Source organism: Scyliorhinus torazame, chromosome 7, assembly GCF_047496885.1.
Source record: "Scyliorhinus torazame isolate Kashiwa2021f chromosome 7, sScyTor2.1, whole genome shotgun sequence".
Classification (NCBI taxonomy): domain Eukaryota; kingdom Metazoa; phylum Chordata; class Chondrichthyes; order Carcharhiniformes; family Scyliorhinidae; genus Scyliorhinus; species Scyliorhinus torazame.
This window is the reverse complement of record NC_092713.1, coordinates 305,710,163-305,717,705: the sequence shown is the minus strand read 5'-3', so window position 1 is coordinate 305,717,705 and position 7,543 is coordinate 305,710,163. Positions and strand designations below refer to the sequence as shown.

The following is a 7,543-nucleotide window of genomic DNA, read 5'->3' as shown; positions in this document are numbered from 1 at the left end:
AGGAATCCATGAAGGCAGCAGGAGATTTTTTCTATCTGGGATTGTAGACATAATAGCCATCATCTCACTGGGTGTCCATGGGAAGTAAACGTCTATCGTGGGGTTCGCTCCCGCAGTCACTGGGTCGGGGTTTCGCATCTTCCTAATCGGTAACTGTCTCCGAATGTCACCAGGGGGCACTCTAGCTATTTCCCCTGGTTGTTCCAAGACTTCAACATCTCTCCCTGTCACTAGGGGGAGTTCTTTCTCTTCAAAAGAAGTTGTTTCAGCTTCCTTTGTTCCCGAATCTTGTGGTTTCTGCTTAGTTTGGAGAGACTTAGGTGATATGCTTACTTTTCCAAATTATTGAATTTTTCTTTTTCTGTCAATTCAAGGCCAGCCATTGAACTACGTAGCTCATCTCTTGTTTGACCCGCGCCTTTCCTCTACTTGTGCTTTTTTATTAAAACTTAAAAATGTTTGAAAATTCAAATTGAATTACTGCAACTTGCAAGCTTAGCTCTGATCTCAACTCAGAACTAAATTTACAATTTGCTTAACACAAACTTGTATAACATTTACAACTTAATTATTTCTTTATCTTAACAATTTTTCTTTTAACAAGTTTTTTTTTTTTACATACACATAAGTATTAGCAAAATCAACTATCATCTCCAGATTGACACTTTTTAAAATAGTGTCCATAATCTTCTTTAAGTTTCTATTAATCTCCAGATAAAATGAGATAAACCTTATTTCAAGTAAGTAAAACTTAAGATTCTGGCAATTTCAATCAATTGCTTTCGAAAATAATAACTTAAGTCAAAGAGGTGGAGAAACCCACTGGTTTCCTTTAATTAATTCAAAACGTAACTTTGCTGGTCACTGACTCAAAGGAAAGGTATCCGATTACACTAGCGACTGGTGCTGTTATCTCAAGGCCTGAGTGAGAAGCACTGTCTGTCTTTAACTTTGCCTTTGAGAGACTTCTGCTTCAACCAATATGCAGCATTCCCCACAATCTCAACTAGTCCTCGAAACTGCGTTTTTCGCCAATACAGTCCAAGGAGACAATTTTAGCTTAATCAACTATATATTTAAAACACTCACACATAGAGTTGAACCATCTTCAGATTTAAAAACAGTTATACTGGACTGAACCTTCAGTACTGAAGTCCCATCAGCCCCTGAACCCATATAATAGACTGAACCTTCATTACTGAAGTCCCATCAGCCCCTGAACCCATATAATAGACTGAACCTTCATTACTGAAGTCCCATCAGCCTCTGAACCCTTATACTTGGAATTGAATCATCATTTGAGATGTCACATCAACCCAAAACCCTAACCCAAGCCGAAACAACAATATGAAATCCCATCAATTAAATTGCTAATCCCCAGACTGACCTGTGATTTCGTCGAGGCGGTCTTTCTGTGCCAACCGCGAGTGACCAGACTAATTAGACGATAAGAAGAGGGGAACAATCAATGCGCGGTCGTTTTCCAGTTCTACATTGAGGGCCCTTTGTTCCCCATCCTCCTGTTCATAATCAGTCTAATTCTGATTTCGCAGTTGGATCAGGATTGCCCTGAGAAATCCCGGTTTTCGGCACCAAATGTTGATTCCCAAATTTCTTTCTCCGTCAGTCTGGCCTCAATAAAAGTCGAGATGGATTTGCAAGTCAAAAGAAGTTATTTTATTCAGCTTGCAAGCTACCTAGTCCACAGTGATACAGACAACATGTTGCTGTCTGCAGTCCCGGGAACTAAGTGAAGTCCCCAGACAAAGAGATCAGTACTCATACATTCAAATGGCATCAAGTTTCACATACTCGACACCCATAGGTCATCCTATGTCCCTCCTGACTTGTTTGATCTATTCTGATTGGCTCACTTCCAATCCCTTTCTCCGGCCCCTATCAATGCAGCATCACTCTCATAGACACACCTCTTCCTGCTTTTTCCATGCGGTCTCAAATCCCTTTGTCTCTACCTGCCAGAATCAAAGTGGCTTATTTCTACATTACATTAACTAATATCTCTAAAGTAACTATTTTATATCACATTCGTCACAACCAGCAGCATAGAGTTAAGGAAAGGGGCAGGAGATTTAATGGAGATTTAAGGAAAACCCTTTTCACCCAGAGGGTGGTGGGAATCTGGGACTCGCTGCCTGAAAGAATGCGAGAGGCAGGAACCCTCACAACATTTAAGAAGCATTTAGATGAGCACTTAGGGAGGCAGTGGTGTTGTGGTATTGTCACTGGACTGGTGATCCAAAGGCCCAGGGGATCTCGGTTTGAATCCTGCCACAGCAGGTGGTGGAAATTGAACCCAATAGATACCTGGAATTAAAAGTCTAATAATGATCATGAAACTATTATCGATTGTCGTAAAATACCCAGCTGGTTCACTAGTGTCCTTTAGGGAAGGAAATCTGCCGTCCTACCTGGTCTGGCCTACATGTGACCCTACATAGAATCATAGAATTTGTACTGCAGAAGGAGGCGATTCAGCCCATCGATTCTGCACCGGCCCTTGGAAAGGACACCCCATCCAAGCCACACCTCCACTCTATCCCCGCAACCCAGTAACCTTTTTTGGACACAAAGGGCAATTTAGCATGGTCAATCCACCTAACCTGCACATCTTTGGACTGTGGGAGGAAACCGGAGCACCCGGAGGAAACCCACGCAGACACGGGGAGAACGTGCAGGCTCCGCACAGACAGTGAACCAAGCCAGGAATCGAACCTGGGACCTTGGAGCTGTGAAGCAACTGTGCTAACCAATGTGCAGCCATGCCGCCCACACATGTGACTCCAGATCCACAGCAATGTGGTTGATTCTTAAATTCCCTCTGAAATGGCCTAGCAAGCCGCTCACGTGCATAAAAGCACTACAAAGTCAATAAAAAGGAGCACCCGACATCGACCTAGGCACCGCCAATGAGAATGGCAAACCCCAGTCCTGTCGACACTGCATAGTTTCCCTTACTAACATCTGGGGACCTGTGCCAAAATTGGCTAGTCAAGCAACAGCCTGCTATAGTCATACTCACAGAATCATACCTTACAATGTCCCAGACACCACTATCACCATTCCTCGGAAGTCCTGTCGCACCATCAGGACAGACCCAGCAGATGTGGTGGTACAGTGGTGTACAGCCGGGAGGGAGTGGCCCTGGGAGCCATCAACATTGACTCTGGGCCCCATGAAGTCTCCTGGCTTCAGGTTGAACATGGGCAAGAAAACCTTCTGCTGATTACCACGCAGCGTCTACCATCAGCTAATGAATCAGTACTCTCGCAGGTTGAACACCACTTGGAGGAAGCACTGAGGGTGGTAAGGGCACAGAATGGACTCTGGGTGGGGGACTTCATCACCAGAGGGGCTCGGTCAGCAGCACCACAGACCAAGCTGGCCGGGTCCTAAAGGACAGAGCTGCTCGACTGGGACTGCAGCAGGTGGTGAGGGAACCAACAAGAGGGAAAAACATACTGGACCCCATCCTCACCAACCTGCCTGCTGCAGATGCATCTGTCCATGACAGTATCGATAGGAGTGACCACCGCACAGTCCTTGTGGAGACAAAGTCCCGTCTTCACATTGAGGATACCCTCCATCGTGGTGTGTGGCACTGCCACCGTGCTAAATGGAATAGATTCAGAACAGACCGAGCAACTCAGGACTAGGCATCCATGAGGCACCGTGGGCCATCAGCAGCAGCAGAATTGTTTCAACCACAATCTATAACATCATAATCTGTAACCCGGCACATCACCCACTCTACTATTACCACCAAACCAGGGCATTAACCCTGGTTCAACGAAGAGTGCAGGAGGGCACGCCAGGAGAAACACCAGACAGACCAAAAAATGAGGTGTCAACCTGGTGAAGCTACAACACAGGACTACTTGTGTGCCGAACAGCATAAGCAGCAAGTGATAGACAGAGCTAGGCACAACCAACAGGTCAGATCTCAGCTCTGCAGTCCTGCCACATCCAGTCCTGCCACATCCAGTCCTGCCACATCAAGACGGCAACTCACCACCACCTTCTCAAAGGCAATTAGGAGTGGCAACAAATTCTGGCCTCGCCAGCGAAGCCCATATCCCGTCAGAATAAACGTTAAAAAATTTGACATGCCATAGCTTGCTTTTCCAGCACTTGGGGTTAGGATGTGTGCTTGATGGCTGACACAGACACAATGGGCCGAACGACCTCTTTCTGTGCTATTCTTTCTGTCTGCAAAGAACAGGGCCCTGTGTATTAATATAGGTATCGTCCAGTAGATGCAAATGCACCCCACTGCAAGCCTGACTGATTATCATAAATTGGCTGCCAACATATTCTTAGCACACTGAGGGTTATTTGGCAAATATTGTCCAATCGTGCAATTGCATCTAATGTTGGATACTGTTTTGCAAGCACGGGCTGGTTGGGTACAGCCCATTACAATGCTGTTTGACACGGTCCATCAGTCTGCATACAGTCTGCATACCTAGCATCGCACTGGCACTAAAGTTCATACACCACGTTCAGTCCACACTGATCAGTGAAGGTGCTGCAGTGCCACCAGTGGACAGTGGGCGTAATGCAGCGTGACCTGTTTACATAGCGGTACTGCAGAACAAAATCAGCTTGGGCAATTATCACGGAAAGTACAGAAACAAGGATCGAGTGCATGGCCTTAAAATAGCCACTGAATTAAATAAGCAAGGCGTGGCCCAGTATTACCATCCCACTTTACCTGAAGATTGCATTTAGTCCTGTGGCATCCTGGTGCAGAACTATTTGTGCAAAGGACGAATTAGACACTGGCAGTAAAAACAGATGGAGATCCTACTTATTAAAGACAAGTATCTCCGGGGGAAAAAATTCAAATAATTGGAATTACAGTCAAATTAAATTTGACTTCCTGAATAGTTAAGGGGGGTGGGGGGAGAGAAATTAGACACAGGGCAACATTCCAGATTGATAGAGGGTTAAAATCAGGATGGACTGGGAATTTATAAACTCACCACAATCCTTAATTCTTTCCATATGTAACCTTGTACGTGTCAGCCTCCCTAACCAGAGGCTACATGTGTTTAAATCTGGGCTTCCAGCCGGCTATTTGTCGTCGTTCACAGTGTGCCTCATCTGGACATCTTTGTGTTAATAAAAAGCACTGGAGATGGTGCTTTTTTCGGGGAAGGGGGGGTATTACCAACACAGCACCAGGACTAGACCGAGAGGGCCTGGCTGATGACCGTGAGTCAACCATTGGCTTTGGGGAGGCAATGCTCACAACATCCTTTTTTTTCACATCCCATACAACCCAAAAGCTGGGCAGTCTGCCAGCTGGGCAGGGTATTGTCTCAGAGTTGGAGAGCTGGGATGTGGAGGGGAGGGGACCGGTTACAATCATTCCACCCCTCTCCAATGTTCAGCAGTGGAGACTTTTATTTCCCTCCCAGAAAGTTTTGATATCTGCATCCACTCCCCCCCCCCCCCCCCCCGCCTTCTCTCTCTCTCTTTGGCTGTGTTTTGCTTTTTACACACGGGGCACTACTCAACAAGCAAAATAGAGAGTTCATGCTCTCTCTCTCTGTCTCACTGCTGCCCCCCTCTCTCTCTCTCTCTCGTCAGTCCCAACCACACTCCCAGCCCAGTCCACACACCAGTCTGCCCAAAGCAAGCTGCAGGATCCGCTGGAGGATTCGTGTCGTTTCGACTAGAAGTGGCCCCTCGGCAAAGAAGGCAAGGAAAACCCCTTGGCAGGTGAGATTGAATCCGAATGCTCAGCACTTGGGGGCCAGGGATCTGCTGGGTGATCTGCTCCGTAAAGTTTAATGGGGAAGGTCGTTAAGGCTAGCTGAACCTGCTTAGATTTTGCATTCCCACCTTGTAATGCTGCCTTTGAGTTGTCCCCCGCGACTGGGACTGGGACTGATTAGATAGCTGCTTGGATAGCTGGTTGAGAGAGCCGGCACAGTCCCATGAACCAAAAGGCCATCATCTTTTGTGCTGACCAGTTCTGTGAGATAATTGTGGATTTATTAATTTTAGAAGGCTGCAGTGGGTTTGTGTTGTGTAGCCAAGGGGAACTGAGTAGTTTTTTTCTTTTAAACAGGCTGATCAAGCTGATGGATTTAATTAGATGCATTCTTCTGCAAATTGTCATCTTCTCCGGTTCGATCTTCACCACGATATTGTCTTGTTTCTCAGGAAAGGCAAAAGGGGTGTTTTTAAGAGTCTGGCGTTGTATGAGTCAAAGAATTTGTCATGAGCTTGGCTTGTCCCAGTTGGGATCCAAGTGTCTCGTTGGAGATTGTTCCTGGATGTTCCTGGCAGGGACAAATGGACAAGATTCAGAAACATGATGTTCAAAACGACTAGTGGGAAGCAAAGAGCTCCTGTGGAGAGGGAGAAGTGGGGGTTTTGCCACAGATTCCCAGCTATCTAACGGGACATAATCACTTCCTTGTCCAATTACTGGCCTGGTGGTGGGGGCATGATACCTTAAATCTTCATGATCACTGAAATGTAAAGATCCTGAATTTGACAATATCCGGTGATGAATGGTGCAAAGCCACAGTGTGGCACGAATATAAAATAGACGTAAAGATCTGAGGCATAAATATCAGACGTGAAGGACTGAGCGATAAATATTAAGATGCACATGAAGAACTGAGGCAGCACGGTAGCACAGTGGTTAGCACTGTGGCTTCACAGCGCCAGGGTCCCAGGTTCGATTCCCGGCTTGGGTCACTGTCTGTGCGGAGTCTGCACGTTCTCCCCGTGTGTGCGTGGGTTTCCTCCGGGTGCTCCGGTTTCCTCCCACAGTCCAAAGATGTGCAAGTTAGGTGGATTGGCCATGATAAGTTGCCCCTTAGTGTCCAAAGGTTATACGAGGCTATGGGATTAGGGCAGGGGATTGGGCCAAGATGGGGTGCTCTTTCAGAGGGTCGGTGCAGACTGAATGGGCCGAATGGTCACCTTCTGCACTGTAAGGATTCTATAAATATGAAATAGGCGTGCAGGAATGAGGCATGAATGTCAGATAGAAATGAAGAATGGAGGGATAAATATGAGATAGGCATGCAGGAATGAGGCACAAATATAAGATAGAAATGAAGTGCCATAAAGCATGAATATAAGTTAAACATGAAGAACTGGGGCATAAATATAGGATAGAGATGGAGAACTGAAGGATAAATGTCAGATACACATGAAGGAATGAGGTATCAATTTTAGAATTGAAGAATTGAGGCATAAGGAACAGATAGACATGAGGATCTCTGAAGCAAGAATATAAGATTAGGACATGAAGAGCTGAGAGATAAATATCATAAAGAACTAATGTGTAAATATAAGATAGAGATGAAGAGTGTGAGACAAGAACAGAGGATTGAGATGAAGAACTGAGGCAGAAAACCAAAATAGGCATGAAGAACTGATGGATAAATATATGGTCGACTTGAAGAACTGAGGTATAAATATAGGATAGAGATAAATAATGAGCGATAAATATCAGATAGACAAGAAGAACTGAAGCATAAATATAGGATAGAGATGA

At 45.6% G+C, this 7,543-nt stretch overlaps 1 protein-coding gene across 3 annotated transcripts in view; it reads left to right on the top strand.

Annotated features, from left to right (window-relative positions):
- The first annotated feature begins 5,600 nt into the window (after nt 1–5,600).
- The window catches only part of LOC140427151 (platelet-derived growth factor receptor beta-like), a 162,469-nt gene continuing 160,526 nt past the window's right edge, over nt 5,601–7,543 (top strand). Inside the window, exon 1 of one of the 3 annotated variants that reach the window (XM_072512700.1) lies at nt 5,601–5,745. The gene's annotated coding sequence lies outside the window, so the exon portion shown is untranslated. The remainder of the gene's footprint in view (nt 5,746–7,543) is intronic. The other 2 variants (XM_072512701.1, XM_072512702.1) reach the window with 2 other exon arrangements.